General features: G+C 43.1%; 1 protein-coding gene across 5 annotated transcripts in view; it reads left to right on the forward strand.

Moving 5' to 3' along the window:
* Positions 1-21,697, forward strand: part of SORCS3 (sortilin related VPS10 domain containing receptor 3) — a 279,409-nt gene that overhangs the window by 58,861 nt on the left and 198,851 nt on the right. The gene's annotated exons all lie outside the window — the stretch shown is intronic.

A 21,697-nucleotide genomic window follows, 5' to 3' on the forward strand; every position in this document is an offset into this window, starting at 1 on the left:
ACTGGGAAATGCATGGGATCTGTAACTTTTTCTGGACCATTGTCCTTTCTCAGTTTTGTAGTCAGATGAATTGAGCATTGGCAAAATCCTAAATGTGCTGCAAAGCTGCCTTTGTTCATTTGCTTAATGGACTGCTTAGGATTGCTCGACTGCAGGTATTCTTGATTTTCATCTGTTCCCTCACATGTCCTGCAGCAGATGTCTCTGCTATGAAAGAAAACAGGAGCCCAGTTCTTAAAATGTTCATTTTATTTTCTGAGTGGAGCTGAACAGTGAAGAGAATCATGAGCCTGGAAAGATCCAGTTTATCTTTTATTGCAAACACTTCTCTTCTGGAGGAACAAGGTTGGCCAAAGACCCTGCCAAGGCCAGGCAGCATCTTCAGTCCCCCAGGAAACCAGGGGGATTCCTGGCCCCTTGTTGATTTTGTCCTGCTTGTCAGTGGGACAGGATGACACCAAGTGGCAGCGTGTAAAGGGCTGAGAAACTTGCATTTGTAACGCTTGTCCTTTAATTGCCGCTGCAAGCTTGATTAATGAAACTGATGCTCTGTCACAGGACAGATTCTGCCTGGGTAGGGGAGGACCCATTGCTGCTGACATTACTAATTATCATGAAAATAAAACTCAGTTTTCTGGAAGGAGTCAGAGCGATTGGCCCAGCAACTCATTTTTACTTCGGCGTATTGTAAGGCCCAGGTTGTGTGTGAAACGGGATTGTGTAACACCTGGCACTGCCGTGGTCCCGGAGGTGGGCTTGTCCGTTAACCAGAAGAACAAACTGCAACACAGTGTCCCCATTAGCTTCCATCTTTCCACCTTCTTGTTTGCTTTGGCAGTCATATGTGGGATATTAATTTTTGCCTGAGCAGTTGCTTGAGAGATGGTACAGAGAGGCTGAGAGAATGGTTGCTGTCCCCAGGGGCTCATGGCCTAGGTGCAGTAGGAGCAGCACCAGGTACCTATAACTAGGACCTATAACCCTACTGTTGCAAGGTGTATTGGAAACACCATGGCTAAGGAGAGTTTGGGAACAAATTTAATAAATTGTGCAGAAGTTCACAGGAGATTCAAAGTACAGGGAAAGGGTACTGGGTGGAAGAGCTCCCCCATCTCATGTGTGCAGAGGAGGCTGGCAGGTGGTCAAGAAGTGACAGAAAAGCACGTGTTGTGTGTGAGCCTTGTGTGCAGGGTAAAATTCAGTTAGCTGTCAAAGCAGGAGCTCTGGTGGGACTGTCAGCTCTGCCATCAGATGCCTCTGAGAAAGCTGCAGTACGGGGAGAGAAAGTTCAAGAAGCATCCTGTGGAATTACACCCTTAAATAGGTAATGAGAATCAGTTTCACTGATACCATTTTTCAGGCTTGTTACCATTGTGGATTTCCGTGATGCTATTTTCTAGTTTCATTATATTCTTTTTGTCAAGAAAAAGAAATACCTGCATTAGAACTTCAATACACCATAAAGCCTGGGAAAAGATAACTGTGAACTATTTCTTTAAATTCCTTTCTTACATTACCTTCCTTTCTGTTCTTTCCTAAGTTTACTGCCATGTATTTCTTTGCTTAGCAGCCTTAGTTGGAAAATACATAAGTAAATATATTAAAAATAAATTTATATGTTGTTGTTCAGCTGTGTGCACCTCAGGCTCTGCTACTAGATGGATGTGTAATTGTAGAACTACCATAGAAATGCTCTTATAACCAATTCTTTAAAAAACAAACACAAAATTCCCGATGTTTATATGGAAATTAAAATGAGTTCTTGTCTACCTCTGCTGCTGAGATGTTTTATATTCTGTGTGCTTGTCTTGTGTGCCCTGGGCACTCATGGCTTGGAGGTCAAGGAATGGACTGAATATGGATGTGGAAGGAAAAAATTGCTGGCTTCAGATGTTTTGAAAGGTAAACAAGCTAATGAAAACATTTTTTTTTTTTTTTTTTTTGTGTATGTGTTTGGAAACAGAAATAAAGGAGCTTGTAAGATCAGTTGAAATGAGGAATTTGGTTTTGTTTCCTAATGGATAAACATCTCTGTGACAGAACCTACCAGCGCAGTTGGTACAAATGCTGAGTGTCACCAAAGAAGCCAGCTCTGAACAGTCACAAAAATTGATTTATGCTCTTACTCTTGGAGATGGGCTCACAGCAGCCAAAGCTGATGCACACTGGCAGGGGAACAACATGTAGGTAACTTGTTCTATGCTGCATGTCTGCTTTGGCTCCAGATAAATGGGTTGGTCTCCAGTCTTGTCAGTCTGACTTCTCGTAAGTGCTATGTTCTGAGACCAGAAAGGTGGGGGGGATCACAAAAAATGTGGGTGGATATGTGTCACTTCTGGATTGCCACAGAGACCGTCATATTAATGTTTGTGTCTGACGAGCTTAAGCCACACAATTGAAAAGTCGTGAACAGAAACTTGTGGTGTATCATTAAATTTATCACCACGAGTGACAGTAAGAACCAGGACCTGCCTGGTGAGTTACAGTGTCGCCTTCCTTTATGGGGATAAATTAACTGCATTATAGCCCACATAAATTGCATTTACACCGCACAGATATGTTAGGGCTGTATATCAGGAAGCACTGTCTTCTCTCCTAGTGACAAAGTTGCTTTGGCCTTACCAGCACTTGGCATGTTGGATCATAATCCAGCTATTTCTCTACTCCTTCACCAATGTGGGCATTTTGGTTGATTTGTTTGCCTGGTAGCAGTGTTTTCCTGTCAAATTCTTTCAATATAAGGACAGGATGACAGTGATTCTTGAAGTCTGTTCTATTTGACGGGGATGACTTTAATCCCATTGCTGAGATGCCTGCACAACTGTGTAGCACTGGATGCGTTCACTAAAATATTTTCTTGAGCACTGAAAGGGGGTCAGGTTATGCTGCAAGAGGCAGAAAGGAAGAAAAGTCTAGACTGGGCTCTCAGTTACTTGCATGTGAACCTGACAGCTTCTCTGCTGCTTCCTCTGGATTTTCTCCACAATAGACTTCATTGCATCATTTTTATTTTTATTTTTAAAGCAAAACAAAACAGGTCAGACACTAATCCAGCCTCCCCGTGTGAGAAATGGGTCAAAAACAAAACCCTATTTAATGCCCTGAATGCCAGGAAGTGGGCTTCCTGCATTTTCCCCTAGCTTGTTCATGTTCTTGTCAGCTCCTCCTCTAACAACTGAACTGCATGGTGCACTGAGGATAGGTCTTGCTGGGAGCAAGTCTTTGGAGGAAGCAAATCCCTTGTTGCTCCAATGAGCAGGATTATAGCCTGCAAGACATACAAAGTAATCCTAGCACACTCAGAACTAGTAAGGTTTCAGCTTTAGCCCTGTGGCCAGTCTAAGCTCACTTAAAGATTGAGATCATTGGGAAAGAACACAAAAGAGAGCAGTGAAGATGCTGAACCATAAGGAAACCAGGTTTACAAGAAAAGCTCAAACGAATAGGAGATGCTTAGCCTAAAGAAGAGGAAACTGAAGAAGGGTAATAACGTGAATGTAAAAAGCAGTTGTTAGAAGTAATCTATTTTTTTGTATCTTTCAAGGGTTGGATGAGAAATTTATATGCTTGTAATGTAGCAGGAAAGATGGGATGAGAGTAGTTTATATACATGTCGAAAGCTTTATAATGATAAAAGCTGGTACAGATCCTTGGGAGATGATTGTGCTGTTTATGGCATCAGAGATCTTTGGGAAGAAGCTAGACATATATCTCTGGGAGTGATTCAGAGAAGGCAGATCCTGCCTGGGAGATGGGAATTGATGAGATGGGCTCTCTAAGTGTTCCTAGCTCAACTTTAGTAGGCTTCCAAACCTGAATAATCCTGCATGTTTGTCGCTAGTTGAGGTAGTGGGGGCAGGTTTTAATTCCAGATGCGTGTCTCCAGCAGTGTCAATGGCATCTTGATTTGTAGGAATTGGTGTGCAGGGGCTAGCTTGGCCTTTCTTTCTGGCTTATTAAAAATGAGCTTTTGGGGTGGCTTGTCACCTTTTTTTGTTGTTGTTTTGTTTTCACCTCTGGAACAGCTACCTGAAGGCTTTTGAGATGGAAAAGCTATGTGATTCTGACAGATAAAACCTGGTATTGTTTTCATAGGCTTTTTAAAGAAATGTACAAGCACTTACCTACTGCTATACATATAGGCACAAGCTTTCAGTCCTTTCCTGGAAAATAGGAAGCACTTCACAGTTGGGTCCTTCTGAGCTAGCAAAGCTAGAGCAGGTAATTGTGTATTTGTACTTTTTCCTGTGACAAAATAATTTCTGGAGGATAACACTGCAACTGCGGTGATTACATCTTTACTTCAGACTGCAGGAAGAACGATAAGAAAAACAACCTTAAGCAGGCTGCGCAGGACAAGCTGCAGCGAGGACCGGATTAAGCTGCGTACAGCAGGGGGAGAAATGGAGATGGCTCTTGTGTAGTACTAGGGTGCACTTTGTGATTTCTGAAGAGTTTTGGTGGGTGTTATCTCAGCCACTCCTGGATGATTCTGGGAGACACTTCAGGTATAATTAAGGGTGTAGGTGGCAGTTCAAAGCCAGCTATTGTTCATTTGTTCCGCTGCTGTGGCAGATGGGCTTTGAGTCAAAGAGATTGCCAAGGTCTGCGCTGTCTGTCCATAGATCTCCATAATGCATTGGCTATATGACCATGAAGCTTGCAAGAGTTGGATATCCATCTACCTACCTCCAAGGCTGCCTCTTTTCACATGATCCATGGCTGTTGTGCAGTAGAGACAGAAGAACATTATGCTCTTGTAACGAGTGAGACGCTCATATTCAAGAATGCCTTGAGGTGATCTTATTCACACCTTAATTGTGCAATGGCCGAACTTTCTGTGCATGATGCGAAGTCTCTGTATCTAGCAAGGAAGGAATAGGTCTTGTGGGTGGAAAGATTTTTTTGATTCACATGCTGGTTAAGTTTGTTTTTTTTTTTTTGGCAGGATGGCTGCCACTAGACTGTGGTAAAAACTTGACATTCCTTAAATCAGTAGGGATAGGGGTCTTTTGTCTTATATCTCTCAATAACCACTGTGCACAGATGTCCAGACACCAGTGCTTACTGAACATATGCGCTTTATAATACCTCACTTACTGCATGCACATCTTTAGCAGACTGAATTCCAGCAGCTTATGGAAATTGTAGTATTAAATATGATACAATCCAGCAGGGAGAGGGAAAGACATGCTATGCACATGACAAGAGGAAGTGTTTCCAAGAGTTGCTTTTCCTATGCTTGATTTTTCATTTGTTTGTTTACAGGAAAAATTGAATGGTCTGAAATTAAATTTGCATGTGTTTGATGGAATGAGGAAATCACTCTATTTATGTTTTCCAGATTAAATTAAGTGAATGATATCTTTGTTTGTTTTGCTTTTTATACTTCCAAGACATGATCCTGATGAAATTTAGGTGAACTCGGTTCTAAAATACAACTTAGAATTTAGAAAATCTAGGCTCTGTATGAAACCAGTGTGGAGTCTGGATTACCTTACAAACTACCTTTTAGCTCTGATCTTATCAGACATTGGCTGACTACTGCAGTAACCTTTGAAATCGTCTTGCTCTCACCTGTTCAACAGGGGGCTTATTAGGTTGATCTGAAAATAGGAGAGGTTCTGTGATGCAGAGACCTTGGTCCCAGCACAACCCTGGCTGCCTTGTGTGGTGCTGGGCTGCTGTATCTGGAGAGAATGTGTAGAGATAGGCTCTGCACAGAGCTGTCTGGGATCTGATTGTTCATTTAGATTTTTTGCAAGCTGCATTACAATCTCCTGGTTTCCAAGAATGGGCTTGCATAAACAGACTGTGTGTTTTGGCCCACCTTGAGGTGCCTTTTTTCCTTTTTATAGGAGGAATGGTGGTAGAGGTGTGTGCATGTGTATATATATATATAATATTTATAGCTATCATCCATCTTAAAGTTAAAAAGGGCATTACATCATAGGCCTGGGGTTCTTCTGGCTTTACTGCTGTGTAAAGATGCTTATTTTAACTGATTTTGCATAAATGGAATTTCTGTTTGAAGGGAGCAAAACTCATTAGATCGGAGTCATTTAGATGTGAGGGGAGACCTCGGTAGGTTATCTGGTCCAGCTCCTGCTCAGATCAGCTTCGAAGATACATCCAGCTGTGAAGTTAGGTTAAGTTGCTCAGAGGCATGCCCTGGATACCTCAAACTCTTTGGACCTCTGGTGAAGCACTTGGTCTCCTTGATCATGAAGGACACCTTACCCCCAAACCTCATCTCATGTACCTCACTGGAAATTCCCTTCCTGCAGCTTGTCTTGTTGCTTGCCAACAGTCTGGGTGTCTGTTAGCGAGACTTGATACCCCTTTTTGTGGTGAAGTCTCACTGTTGTGGGGGGGGGGGTCATAGATAAAGAAGGTCAAATAATGCTTCCCTGAGCTATTACTATTTCTGAACATGGCTGGCAGCTTCCAGTTTGAAGGCTTCACAGTGAAAATAAGATTCATTTTCTGCCCATCTCCTCGTTTCATTAAATTTCTGGTCTCAGCTACAGATTCATTTTGGACTATTTACTGTTCTTGTTGCCATCTTTGTCATTGGAATGGGATATCAGCATGTTAATGCCTCATATAACCTGTGAATGATGGTCGAGCACTGTCGCTCTTTGACATTTTCAATGCTCTGTAATTTCATTATCTGGTCATTCTCCCCTTTCCCTGCAGTGTAGTGTGTCTGACATGGTGATTGCCACCTCTAATGTCTTTCTGCTACTACTTCCAAAGATTTTCCTCTGTCATTATGGGTGGTTCGTCTTTCCCAAAAGGAAGGTGATTCTTCAGGAAAAGAGCTCTCTCTTATATCCTCAAACTATTTTTTTCCCCTCTTGTGGCAATAATAATCAGTTGCTGTGTCTTTGTGATTTTTTTTTTTTCATCCTGAAGGATTTTAAAGTACTGTATTCAATATATAAGCATCACTCTTCACTGTAATGTGGTCACTTCTCAAGTGGAATGGGGGAATTTTATAATACAGAACTGTTAGTTCTGCTCTTGTTCATTATACAGATTATTCTGTTGCGTGTCATGAACTCCACCTGTAAATGCTAATACAAGACAAACATTTCACAATTTTCATTTGAAAATACACTTTGAAAAGTGTGTTAAGATAGCAGAATGTTTTAAAAAAGTGTCTCCTTCAGCTCAGAAGCAGAGAGGTGCTATATATCTGATGCGGTTTATTCCTCTCTGTGGTCCACTTCAGACAGTCATCTTGGCATTTCTTAGCTTCCTTGTTACTGCGAGGATGGAGGACGCTGGCAGTGCCCTTGACTTTTCTCTTCTAGTGGTACATTAGCGTGTCTTTTTTTTATTGTTTTGTCTTTTGCAATGAAGGTCTGAAGTTTGTTCAGAGGAGTTAAGAAGTCTTCGGGACACATGAGGTAGCTGATTTGCTTTAGACAAAATGCTGTCCCTTCTAGTCCTGCTTTCCTAACATAGTGTAATGAGTTGACGGAGTTGATGCATGCTGGGGACTGGTTGAAATCCTGCTTGCACAACTATTTGGCAAATGTCTATGGATAACAAAGGTGGTAGAGACCAGGGCTAGTATTAGAGAAGCACAGTCACTGAATGTTTCTATTAAATGAGAAGAATATGATGAACAATAGCAACAATTTAGTGAACAGCAAGGAATTTTGTAGTGGGTGTAAGAGTAGGATCAAGCGGCTGTAAATCCCAGAGGGTCTCCTAGCTCTGTGCATGCTAGTTTTTACCAGAAGTTTTGGAAGAGTGGGAGAAGCAAGTTGAGAAGAAATTTCTCTCAGAAAGGGAAATAAAGATAGAGATGTGAAAAAGGGAAGGGGAAAAATACAAAGCAGCTTGACTTGTTTATAGCCTTTTCCTTTGTTCCTGGCTTGGAAGACTTCTCAAAGCTGTTGCTGGGGTCATTAACTGCATACTAATAACTGTTGTTAGAGTTTGAAAGGGCTTATCATGTAATGTCATGTAATGCTTGGGGTTAAGAGGCACGTCCTCTCAAGTTCCAGTTCTGTCTTGTCACGTGGTAAATTATTTCACATTCTCATTTCTTGGCTTTTGAAAAGCATGTGGTAATGTTTACTGACCTAACATGTACAGGCTGAAGACTTTTTCTTTTGTCAATTTGGATCTGGTAAAGTGTTAATTAGGACTGAATGTTGCTCTGTCCATCTTTGCACACAAATTTCTCAAGATCATATTACTGTCTGAACTAAAAACAGGATGCCCTTGTTTTGGGTGCTGGACTGCCCATCTATAAGGCTCCAGATTTGTCCTGGACTGTGGTATATTTGGTATAATTCCACTGCCTGCAAATCAAATTCCCTTCTTGCATCCCAGGAACACCAGAATTCTTTTTGTATGCATATTATTTCTGTTAGTTCTGGGCTCCCCAAGGGAGCCCCCAGAACTCCTGCCCTCGTACAGGACACGGTGAGGCACTGTCCCTTGCACTGGACCTGCCAGTCCTTGTGTTGCCACATGTCCCCAGCCAAGGATGGCTGAAGTGGACATAGCGCATGCACACGTGGTTCACTGAGCTGGGAGATCTGGTTTACTGAATGAATATTTCGAGCAAAATACACATACACTTCTGTGGCTGGAAGACCTCAGTAATGGAAAGAGGGTGCAAGCCTATGGACATGTGTAGGCAGTAAAGGCAAACGAAGGTGCTGGGGGCACTGTGGTGGGATGAGCTTGGGTGGTAGGGACAGCTGGTCATGGGGGCTGTTAGCCAAAGACAGTCTCTATATGCTGCTGCTTTATAGAAAACAGATGAACTCCTCTCTCTCCACTGACTAGATGGAAATCCAGTGGGGAATGGGCTCCTTGGGCTCCTTTAACCTTTTTAAAGAGATGAAATGTTTAAGTATAATGTTTGGAGGGGGGGGGGGGGGGAGGGGAACACACACACAAGCTTTATGGAGCAGAGTTCTCAGCCACTCGTAGTAATCTTGCTAAAGAGGCTACCTTGCTTTACAGCTTTAAATCTACTTTGGACAGAGTATTAGCAATTATCCCATAGGGAACAATCCTGTATTTTCTGGATGAGCTAATAGGCCTCTTGCATCTCTAATTTCTATTGTGCGGTGAAGATGTGGATGATTGTTATTAAAGGCTGTGAGAAGCAACCGGTCAGCTCGTTGCCAAACTGCTATAATTCATGGGTGTTATACATGGGCTGCAGTTTGCTTAACATCGCAATCCATGTATTCCAAATTGTTTCCATAGTGCTTGGCCAATAAAATTACAGGTTTATTATGTTCGTGCAGATCTCTTGTTTAATCAAGAACACAATATGTGCTGTGAATGCTAAGCTGTTGCTCTAAAAATACCCCTTGCTCTCCTGATGTAAGAGCGCTCGAATCAAGTTGGTTTAATTTTTCTTTTACGTTTGAATGTAAATTCAATATTCTTGAATGTGAAGGGCTCGTGGCACCTGCAAGTACCAGCAATAACTGTTCAAGAGTGTTCTGTTCCATTCTGACTTCAGCACTGCTAATTTGAGGTATTCAAAACACTCTGAGTCAATTTTCTGGCATCTTTTTTGGATGAAGAAAAAATGCAATGGAGTTTAGAAACATTACATATCTGTATTTATAGTTAAAAATGGTTATCTGTACACATGCTTAGAAAAAAAGCATGAGGTGTTTCAGGAAGTATGCAGTGTTTTGTGAAGCAGTAGTCATAGGCTTGCAAAGGAGCTCTGAGGGTATTTTAAAACTTTCTGAATTCAGACAAGTACGAATCATTCTGCTGTGTCCTTCGTGTGAGTGTGTAACAGGTTGTGCTGTTAGGATAATCAGGGGTGCTGCTGCTGCTCTTCAGAGCATTTGCACTTGGTCCTGCTGTAAAAGGGATGAGAGAACTCATCTTGGTTTGTGAAATGCTTAACAAGAAGTAACTGTAGATGATCACCCTTGTGAAAGGACAGTCGTAAAACAGCAAAGGCAGAATGGGCCTTTGGATTTGTTCTTTAGTCTACCACTGGTAGTTAAGACTTGCTCCTCACCTTGTCCTCCCTGTGCTTTTTGCCAGAACTACCAAAACAGCCTGTAGAGAGTTGGTACCCTGATAGCATCACCTTGAATCATTCCTCTGGTCCACACGGTGCTTCAGCCTCTGGTAACTGTAGGAGCTCTGATTCTTCCTTACCCATGAGAAGCACCTGGAGCAACCAGTACTTCTCATTATGAACTTCTGCGCAGTCACAAAAGCAGAAGAGACTTCTGGATTGAGTTTATGTCACAGTTCTTTGTCTTGTTGGTTGTTGTCATTATTGGAGTTACTTTGAATGAGGGTTTTGCAACCATCATATGAGATTTTGAGGGTGTGGAGGGTGTTGTTCCCTAGAGCACACAGAACCTGCACTGGAACTGGAGGTGACCCTACTTTACCTGAAGAGGAACCAGCAAATTTATTCCATGGTTCCCTATTTAAGATTTTGTGCTCATGTGTCATGTATTAATAGGATTTAGTTTTTACCTTCAGTTGAACCTTGTCACCTATCTGTCATTACTGCCATCCAGAGATGATCCCCTACTGATCCTCTCTAGTCTAGGCTCTGATAAAACACAAGGATGTATCTAGAGTGCCTGGCCATTCTCTAGCCCATGCCAATCTTAAAGGTGCTAGAGAGACTGCAGGGTGTGGAGTGACGGGGCAGTCTCAAGTCCTGCTCCTGTGACTTCACAGCATTTATGAAAGCAGGACATGAGGGTGTGACTGGTGAAGGAGAGAGATTGTTCCCATGAAAATGTTCCCCAAGGGCAGAAGGGCTTTCAGAAGCTTTGAGAAACTTCTGGTGTTTGAGATCATGGCTGTGCTGGAACAGTTGGTGGGACTGGACTATTACTGTTCAGAGCTCTTCAGTGGTGGACAGTTTTTGTATTGGGGTGTAAGGTGCAAGGCAACCCTACAGCAGGTGTAGGTGAAGGTACCTGAAGGACACCTGGAGACCCTGCAGAACTATAGAGTATTCTCATAAAATGTGAGAGTGCCACTTTTCTGTTTTCCTATTTTCAGGTTTGGTGTCCCAAATATTCCTGTGATGGAGAAGAGAGCTAATGCAGGTGCTGAGTGGGCAAAGAACTGCACCTTCTGCTTAAATCTAACTTTTGTCATGTAAGACTCAAAAGGGATCTATCTATTCCTGGGTTACTGCATCCCAAATCCTCATCTTAGAAGCAGTCCCCGTTCAAATGACAGTCAGCAAGTCCCGGTTGTCATGACTGTGATTCCTATTTTCTGCATGAGGAAGGATATAGGGGGTGGCTTGACATAAAGAACATGCTTCTATTTCTCTGTTGGCAAGTGGGCAAGAACTTTTCAGGATCCTTCAGTCCACGTGTGAGAGAAGGAGAGTGACCCCATGAGTTCAGACCTTCCTGAAAGTTTTATGCTGTAGTGAGGGTTGCAATATAGAGCAAGCGGGTATTTTTATCTGATCAACCACCCTGAACCCCAAAGGACTGCAAAACCAGCAGTGCTTTGGATTTATGCGGTAGTGGTTTGCCTCTGTTCTGTTATACAATCCATGTGCGTAATGTAGAACCTGTACTTCTGAATTTCCTAACTTTTATGGCTTTGAAATTCTCAGCCATAATGTTGCATTAAAGGAGATTTGAATTAAAGTTCCTCTATTTCTCTCTCTCTCTTTTTTTTTTTTTTTTTTGTAATGGAACACTTAAGTCTGTAAGAAAAATTGCCCTTGACAGCTTTAACCATGCTGTTTCACATCTCCCCATGTAGACGTTAGCACAAGATATTTCTAAAGTGGGATAAATATATTTTTCTTTCTTAGAGAGCTCAAAACCAGATGAATGGATTTTTTTTAAACTTGCACCCCACAACTGCTGTATTGGGCAACACCATAAGTTATGATACCATTGTGGTTCCTGATGCAATCCTTCCTGCCTCCCCCACCCCAAAGCGGGCACCAGTTTTTTCAGAGGCCAATATTTAAAAATATATGGATATTATTTTTTTTCCTTCCTTATGGGGTCAGATTTTATGCAAATATATTTTAGTTGTATTCAGGAAATATTCAGGTGGGGAAAAATGTATTCCCTGTGTTAGCCAGCCAGGACCCCACTTACTGGTGGTTCCCGTTCCACTTGTTAAGAAGCTGTTTTGTCTCTGGGCAAGGTTATTTATAAGCTCTTGTGATATAGATCATGTTCTGTCTTTGTTGCTGGTGTAGCTGCACTCTGCAATAGTTAAATGTCAGTTGGAGGCAGAGCCAAACCCCACGGCACCTGCCTCATGCGGATGTCCATCAACCGGCTCCTGCGGTTCTGTGGTTTATCAGGCAAAATGCAAACAGCTCTGGCACTGTGGAGTGTCTGGAGCTGTCTGGAGGGTTTGGTGTGCAAGCTTGGATGCCTCATAAACAAGGAGAAGCTGAATCGTGAACTTAAGAGCCCTCTATGCCTTATTCCGTTGCATATCAAGGGAGCTATTGTGTGAGCCGATTTGCTCTTAGCATATCTGTTACTTTGGACACTACAGGAAAAAACAGAAATTATTTTAGTGCCCTTGGATGATGGAGGACATTGCAAATGGCTGACTCAGTGTGATGGATATACACAGAGGAATCATTCCCAGCCTGGTTTCTGGAAACGTCTAGTGAACCAGATTTCATGAAAGTCTGCTCGATTAGGCCCTTCAAAGGCGATAATATCAGAGCTCCAGGGGTGTTTGGCATGAGCAAGGAGCTGCTCTGCACGGAACAAAGGAAGGAAATTGCCCAGAGTGTGTGTGTTTTCACATCAACAGATGAAAATAATTTTGCTTAACTACTTAATGATACAACACAAAGAATAAAAAAGAAGCACTGTAGCTCTGGTGTAAGGAATTCAAGTGTCGTACTGATCATGAAACACATCCACACGATGGTACATGAGTTCAGAATAAGAATACAAACATAATAAAGATAATTGAACTGATCTTTCCTCTTGATTTTAAATAAATATAATTTGGAAAAGGAACTGCTAAGGCAGAATTTGACCTTCCTGCAGCTGAGCCAATAAGTTTCAAAGAGGTGTGGGCATCTGCAGATAGGAACTGCCGCATAAATGTAGGTTCAAGGTCAGAAGAGTGAAACCAATTTGACAGACTACTCTTTTATTGCCTTAATCTATAAGGTAATCAGATCATTTCATCTTGGTTGAATCTATAATAATGTAAAAATATGTTAATTGGCTAGTTAGCACTCAAACTGTTGCTTCTGACCTTTTTGTCTGTGGAGAGCCCTGACTTGTGCTCTTGCCTCCAGCACTTTCTGGTCCTGTGTCCTGCTCAGCCTGACTGACCCACCTTGCCTGGGATAGTTCCTTGTATATTCTAAACTATCATTTTTATCTTATTATTTTTTTTTTTTTCTGTAATGATTTTCATACCCAATTTTCACTACTAGTTAATTTTATTTACAAACACTCCACTTAGGCTTATATAAAGGCTTACCATTAAATAAAGGTTTTACACTAATGATGTTACATGCATTTGAGGTCAGGCAGCAAATGTGTGGGAAGATCTAAATGGTGGACTTAGCTGCCTGTGCTAACCGTAACGGAACAATCTGTGCATTTTTGCCCTTATTTCCTCTGTGCCTGTACTTGTTATCTGGAAAAACTCAGCACTCTTTATTTCCCTGGGCTGTTGCGAGGAAGGGAATACGTGAAGGTCTAAGGTGCTTGGATTTGTTGATAACAATGATCCCATGACAGGTATGGAAGGTCTTTTAACTGGTTATTAAAAGATGCAAGGGCTCATTTCCAACAGGTACATCCTTTCCCTTCATGGTAGCATCTGTGAAACTTCAGCTTCTGGACTGCTTCTCCTGGAGGGAGAGTGATGCTTTCTTGGAGTAATATTCTGAGACAATATTATTAAATTCTGAACAATAATACTGCCATCATGAATTAATCTCCCTGCAGGTGGGTTAACTCAGGCATAGAGTGAGCTGGCATCAGAGCTGGGAATAGAGCAAAGAGGCTCTGATGCCTTTCCCTGCTCTGAGTGCCAGGCCAGTGGCCAGGCTGCACTGCTCACACGGTGCCTTCTCCATCACCCATCTCCTGCTGTCGCGTCAAAGGCAAGGCTCGGTGTTTCGGGAGCACAACAGGCCTGAGTTTCTGTGCTTTGGCATAGCAGCTAATTCTCCTGATCTATCAGTGAAGCTTTTTCACATAAACAAATAAGTCTTTGAGCCATAGACATTAGGCTGGAAAGGGCTTCAGCAGGTTACCTAAACAATCTCCCCTCCCAGGAACGAGAGGGAATCTCTTCCCCATGCTCTGTTTGGCACCGGTTATGGGAGTTGTTAATTAAGTTGTTAATTAAGCTCTGCCCTCCCTTCTGTCAACTTTTTTTTATTGAGAGCTATCCTCCGAAGATAGCGTGCCCAGCCTTAGAGTTCAAATCATTCCTTCTCTTCAGGTCCCCCTGTCAGAAGCTTTAAATTGCCCTTCAGTAGGTGTGTGACTCCACAGAGTTAAATTGCTGCACAAAATCTGCTGGCTCGCAGATGGTATCAGAAGATAATTGGAAGGAGAACAGGGCTGGCAAAGTGACTGGGGCCTTTTTTTTTCATTTTCTTCTTGAACTTAGGTAGAGGTGTGCACACAGCAGCTTTAAAAGCAAGAAGAAGAAAAGGGGGAAAAAGATAAATTAAATTTCCCAAGGCTTCAGTGGAAGTTTCTTAGCAAAGGGGAAGAATTGGGAGATATGATCCAGCATAGGTTGCTGAATCAATAAAAATAAATTATGAGTTCTTCGCTATCACCTCTTATAATGTATGATAGGGGACCCTTAAATCATATCACCTCCTGCCAGGAGAGATTGTATTTATGTTTAACTGACTTACACAGAGATAAAGCTCAGGCTTCTGTTATTTTAAGCAATCTAGATGTCTTTTCTGGTGGCAATGTGTGTTTGTGTGCAGCGAGGCCATCCGTGAGCTGGGACAGATTCTGGGGAGCACAACTGTGCCTTGCCAGAAACATGGGTCAGAACCTGGGGGCTTTACTGCCCCACTGCCACAACTGCTGCCGGAAGCATTGGGTGCGTCCCCTCCCCTCCCATGTGTTTATTCACGGTAGTCTGGAATTCTACTTAAATGTCTCCTGTGTTTTATTGTCATCCTTAAAAAGGCGGCTAATTCACCATGTCTTTTCCCAGAGGCTCTCTCCTGAGGGGCTAATAAATCTACTCATACTTAGCTTTTGTGGAGTGGTTTTTTTCCCCTACAACGAGGACAAAGGGTTTTATGATCTGACCTGGTAGCTACGTTTAGGGCTCTATTTCAGCCTCTGGGACAGAATCCAGGTTCTCTCTAAGGACTGATAACCATGCTGGAGGCCTTTCTTTTACTTCTTTAGGAAGGAGATTTTAAGAAACTGATCATAATTTGTGTGTGTGTGCACATACGCTAAAGGTATGTAGATAGGCAGAGGGTGTTTGGCGAAACTTAAATTTACTGGTGTGGGTTTTTTCTTTCTCTGTGGAAAAAAAACATTGTACAAGGGATATCATCTATTTGCTAACATCCATCATAGAGATGGAAGAGCAACATGTCTGACATGTAGACGCTATTCTGCTGGTGGCAACAGATACCACTCACTTGGGTAAGAAATGGAATCAGTGCTTTGGGAGGAGAATCTGATTTTTCCTATTCCTGTAACGCATCACAGGTTCCCCCCAAGTCCTGCAGGCATTAGTTGTTGCTGTGGTGCCAGTGATATTCAGCTGCATTCACACCTGTGGCAGGGACTCCTGTGCAAGGCACCAGTGAACGCATCCTATGGATGGTCCCTGTCCCAAAAAGCTTAAAATCAAAAGCATGAGAGAGTCTGGCAGGTTCAAATCCAAATTGCCAAAGCAGGGAACCAGTGTGCACAGATCCTGTCCTGCTCCTGCTGGTAGTCACGCGGGAGGAGGGAGTTATGCTTTCCAGTGCTGGCTCTTTCTACAAAGCACTGTAGTGTTGTTTTTCTGTGGATTCTGTTCACTCACCCCAAGCCTTGTAATGGGAATTTCAAACGGCTGCTTTCATGCAGAGGGCACTTTTTGTGAAGGCAATGTGATCTGCCTCCGGTATCCCCAGGGAATCCATGGGAAGACCTCTCGTGGTCTGGCTCCAGCTTGTTCTGCTGCCTGATTTATATGGACAGGAAGGAGGACAGGGGAAAGAAAGAGCATGCTGCGGCAGCTTTCATAAGGGAAAGTGAAAAGCAATGCAGGCAAGGGAGGATTAAAGGAGAATATCATTCTTTGAGTTCTTAGTTTTTGTTTTGAGGACAAATTTGACAGCCTCAGCCATTTAAAGATCACAAGTTCACTGGAACATGTTTTGCTTTTGTGTGTGATCTTGGGACTTGTCTCCTTCAATTTCAGAGGGCTCTTTTGCCAGCACTGCCTGAAGCCACCCACAGATCATTGATCTCTCTCCAGAGATTAAAAGAAAAAAGTCATTTGCTGCTTCAGCTGGCATCATCTTGCTCATGCAAAAATGTTGCTCTGATTTCCAATGGGCAGGATTTGGCCTCTATTTCTTGTTAGTATCTGAGGGTTTTATGTTAGGATGTGCTGTTCTTCAAGGGTTAGTACCTGGAGATCAGTTTTTTTTCAGCTGTGTTCACCAGGCTAGGGAAAAGATTGGTGCTTAAGTTGCATGTGGTCCTTTTGCTAATCACTCTGTTACTATGTGTGAACTCTGATTGTGGCTTTATCTTCCAGGTGTTGCTTGTTAGCCTAAATGAACTAAATCTGTTTAAGTGGATTATTTCAGCCATGTAAAATTCCTGGATGGAGACTCTATTTCAGAATAAAACGGTCTTTAATTAGATTTTTCCTGATATACTTGCAAAGTGAATTGAACCAAACCCTAAAAGTTGATTTGGATTCCTCCTCCTGAGTGTTTCCATGTAGAGAAGCACTTAATCTCTCCCTGCCTCTGGTTTCACATCAGTAAAACAAAGATGACATTACTTGCCTTTTCTTGCAGTGGTGCTGCTTGCTAAATCCATTAGCACCGGTGGAATTTAAATTCCTCACAGGGAGCTTTGTAATGATGCTGTGTGCTTCTGGCACATGGGGAGAGCACTCCTAGGTAGCAGCAACTGCACTTAGACCTCTGGGGCAAGTGGGGATGGAGATGATGTGTAGTGGGGTGATCACCTGTGTGTGCACGTCTTTGGTGCATGGGGGGAGTTCTGGTTGGACTGGGGTTATGAAGGGTTATTACTGGGGTTATTGCTTTTGTTCTGGTACCTTCCCCCCTTCCTCTGGACTGGGGAGTGAGCATCTGGGTGGGTGCTCAGCTGCTGGCTGAGCCCATCCCACACATCAGCAGAAATCTGTTGAGCACAAAGTCTCCTATTGCAACGTTTGAGCATTTGTGTACAGAAAGCTAGGCAGATATCGGTGGGTTTTGTCTGACATAGTTTTAAATGTAGAGACTAAAAAAATCAAACTGTTTTACCTAGCAAATTCATCATCCCAAATAACTCAATTACTTTGTTGATTAGGTCACCTTTAATTATTAATTTTGTCCCTTTAAAAAGAAAAAATAAATGAAAGAAACAAGCAGCTAGGGACCTCCATAGGGCAGCGCTGCTGGCGTTCAGGTCCTAAACCTTTTTAAGCCAATTTGCCTTCATCCGCAAGCAGTTTGCTGCTGCTGGTTCCCAGGAGCTGTGCCCATTCACGTTTTTAATTTACTTGTTGGGTGCTTTGCTCTAATCTGAATGGGGGAAAGGTTGATGAAAATTGTGGACAAGCTTCCTGTGGCTGGTGTGTGGGGCAGCAAAGGCTGCAAACATCATGGAAATAGGTCTATAGGTAGGAAATGGAGTCCAGGACCCTGCCTGCCAGAGCAAGCAAGCAAAGAGCTCTCATTTTTCACTTGTAAATTTGTTCACAGTTCCTTTGTTGTGCTGTGTGCTACCCGGTGCTCGTCCCTTTGCTCATTATTAATTACTTTCTGTAAATATGTGGACAGGGGCAGTGGCGAGCTGTGTAAATCTCTGTGCTGATACACTGGGATCACTTAGAGGCGAGGTGAGTCTCACCAAGCAGCTCGGGGCTGGCCTTTCAGACATCTATGTGACATGGTCGCCTCTTCTCTCTGGCTGCTGCTGTTCTCCCCCTTCTCTAATACATGTCTCCCAATACTGGAGGATGACTGCCCATGACTTGGCACTTCTCGGTTGTTCTGAAGTTTGCTGTCAGCCTGCTGGAGGAACTGCAGTGCCTTTACGTGCTGATTTGTGGGAACCAGTTATGTATCTACTGTGGGGTATGTGCAAAGCACTTTGCCAACTTGGAATCAGCAAGATCTGGAGGAGGGTTTAATGAACTAAAGTCATTTTCCTTCATAGTAAAATTTTATGAGCACAGAAGATAGCTACGCCACCAAACACTCTGAAGAGCTTCTGAGCACTTCTGTGATTTATAGGCTCAGAGATTCCTAATAATTTCCTGAACAATAGGAGCCCCCTCAGGGATTTCTTCTCAACGCAGAAAGAAACTTGGACTCCTATTTCTGGTCGTATTTTCTGTCATTTCACATCAGCCAAATCGTGTCAAGGCTTGAGGTTGCTAGGCTGGGCAGGCCTGGAGACCTGCTGGCCTTCGAGCAGAGGTCTGTCACGTTGGGCCTGGACCTAGTGGCTCAGTGCCATGGCAGGATTGGAAAGTGCCAGGGACTCTTAAACTGTATTATAGTGTAAGCCTTTGAGGATGAGTAATTGACAAGGGTTGGCATTTTTGTCACGCAGACCTTTTAGCAGGGTCTTCAGTCAACAACGTAGTTTGTACAGAACAAAAACGTATGGGAGGCCTATGTGTAAAATACACTGCACGAGGAAATCCTTGAAGGACTGGAATGTCATTTCGGTTCCATGGGGGAAAAAAAAAAAACAAAAAAAAACTTTCTCTGATTATCCTTTCTCCATCCCCACTTCTGCCTTGAAAACCGAAACAGTTTATTGAATTTTCAGGTCATTTAGTTTTGTGTAAGCTCAGCTTTAAATTACATTTTCCAAAGGGTTTCTGTTGCCTTAAGGGAGCTGTAACTCAGCCTGACCTATTTCCCGGCTCTGTCCTGCAGGCTGCTCCTCTCTCACTTCACTCTCAGCCAGCTGGGCTGCTCGGTGCCCCCAGGGACACCCACCTATGGGACTGGGGGAAGCGCCTGGTCCCCGGGGGACAGTGGGGAAATTTCCCACCTGAGCCATGTTCCCCAGAGCAAGCACTATGAGCCTGGGGAAAAAGGCAGCTCAGCATTCATCTGACTTAAAAATTAATTTTGGGGGCATCGGTTTGATGAATGGAAACCAGACAGTTTCATTTGAGACTATACAGTTGTTTTCTTTATTTTGATTTAAAAAAAAAATGCCTAAGTGAAAGTTTTCTTTGTTTCTGAATCAATATAACTGGGAACTTTTTTTTTTTTTTTTTTTTTTTTTTTAATATATATTTCTTTTTCCCAGATCAAAATCTTTTCATCTTGATTTAGGTTGAGGAGTGTACTTTTTCCCGTTGGGTGGCAATTCTACATTTCCTGCAGTTCAGGGGGAGAAAATGCTTTTTTTGTTTTGAAGCAGTTCATGCTTTAAATGTGAAATCTCCAATTTTCAATTGAATTCAGCTTTTAAAATGAAAACCATCAAGATTTTCATGCAAAATTACTCTGACACAGAAAAGCCATGATTATTTGTCAGTGTTGACAAAAACAAGCAAAGCTTCTTCAACTACAAAGTAGGAATTTGAATCAAATGTCTCAGCTTGAATCAGTGAGGGGTTTTCTTTTTTTTTTTCCCTGTCAGAATTCAGTTTTGGACAAAATTATCTAATTTTCTTTGTTTTGTTCCATTCTTTTTCACCTAAAGCATTCACATAACAACGTCCTAGAGAATTGGGCTCTTGCCCGGGTCTGCCCCTGCCACCCCTCTTGCAGTCACTTGACACAGTTGGGACAACACCATGCGGAGACCTCAGGGTAGCTTCTTGAAATATTTTGAAGCCCCCATTGCAAGGCTGTGTCAGAAACACCCTGTGAAAGCAAGGCAGGAACCAGCTGTGTCTTTTGGGCTCTGATCTGTGTCTTAACCACCTGGGACACTTGCTTGCTAGCAGCATCTGCTGCTGCAGTCTCAAAGGCTGTGTGGCGGGGAATGTCCTCTTGCAGTGTTCCTGGGGCAGGCTGTGGGGTAAAGCCTCCCCAAAGCCTCCCCAGCCCTCTGTTTGTCAAGCTTCCAAGACAGAGTGAGCATTAACATTGTTGAAATTCAACAGTTTTGTCTCAAAAGCAAATGGGACAGGGTGGTGTCCCTGGGCTTGTGGTCTGGTGCCTGGCCTGGACATATGTGGTAAGTGAGTTTGTGGGCATTTTGCTGCAGGTGGCTGTATTACCAGTGCCCCAGGAACCCCCCTGTTTCCTAGGACCCCCTGAGATTTAGCTGCAAAGTGATGGTTATGCTTTTGTTCTGCATGCGTTGACAATGGGCAGAGCTGGATTTTTGTTAGTAACTGTGCATGAAAATTCAGAAAAGCCCTACTAAACAGCGTGCTTTTACTTTGGATTTATACCCAGAAGCTGAGCAGGTTTCACCCCACTCCTGCAAAGCTGCCATTTTCCTGCGATTTGTAGGGTTTGTATCTCCAAAAATACAAGGCATAGGAGATCTGAGGAGAGGCGCACACAGTGCTGGCAGGTTATGGATGCTGCCTCCAGTCGGGATTGCAATTTAAGCAAGAGTTATTCTGCTGAAGTTTGATCATGATATAGAGGCTTCGTGTAATACGTTTAGGACTGGATCCAGGATCTGCTGACCTCAGTGGGAGTCCTCCTCCAGGTTGAAACTGGAAAACTACCTCTGTGAAACCTTGCCTCAGTTGTGAGCACTAAAGAGGGAGTCGTTCCTGGCAAGGCACTGCTTATGCTGGGGTGCATGGCTTCCAAATTTCCATTCATGAGATATCCTATTGGAGTGTCTCTGGAAATATGGGGCACATCTATAAATGTCCCTTGGCAGGTTTTAGCTAGGAGCAGCACAGGCTGCTCCCATCAGTTGGTGCAAGGACATGTACGATCCTTGGCTGCTGTGAGTGGCAGCTGGTTCTTCCCGATTTGTATGGGAAGGTGTGTGTGAGGTTTAAGTCTCAATAAAAAGGGCCTTGTCCTTATTTCCCTGCTGCACAGCAGCAGTTTAGGCTGACATGGGCTTGCATATGCTGACTCAAATCTGCCTGGCAGGTTTCTTTTCACACCCTGCTTGGAAGCAGCTTTGCTTTTATCTTCCTCCTAAAGGTCTCTGCATAGGGAAATAAAGGGAAAAATGCAATCGGGGAAGGGGGAAGTGAATCCAGTAGCAAAAGGGATGCTCAGAGCATCTTTTCAAAAGCCATTAAGTTGGGCACCGATTGCATAGTCACGTACCAAGGTCCTTATGATTTGAACAGGTCTCTTCCCGGTATTATGCTGACGGTAACAGACTGCTGCAGCCTCTGATATTGATTAATCCTTTGGCATTTTTCCGTTCTGCAAAGCTTTAAACTCCTCACCTAGCAGCCTCTCAGCTGGGAAACCCAAATGATAGGTGTGGCAGGTCCCATTGCCATGGGAGGAGAGGGAGGGAGGGAGGGAGATGGGGCTTTTGCAATAGAAAGGTTCCTTGTTGCA

The sequence above is a fragment of the Aythya ferina genome (genome assembly GCF_964211825.1).
Source record: "Aythya ferina genome assembly, chromosome: 7".
Taxonomy (NCBI): Eukaryota; Metazoa; Chordata; class Aves; order Anseriformes; family Anatidae; genus Aythya; species Aythya ferina.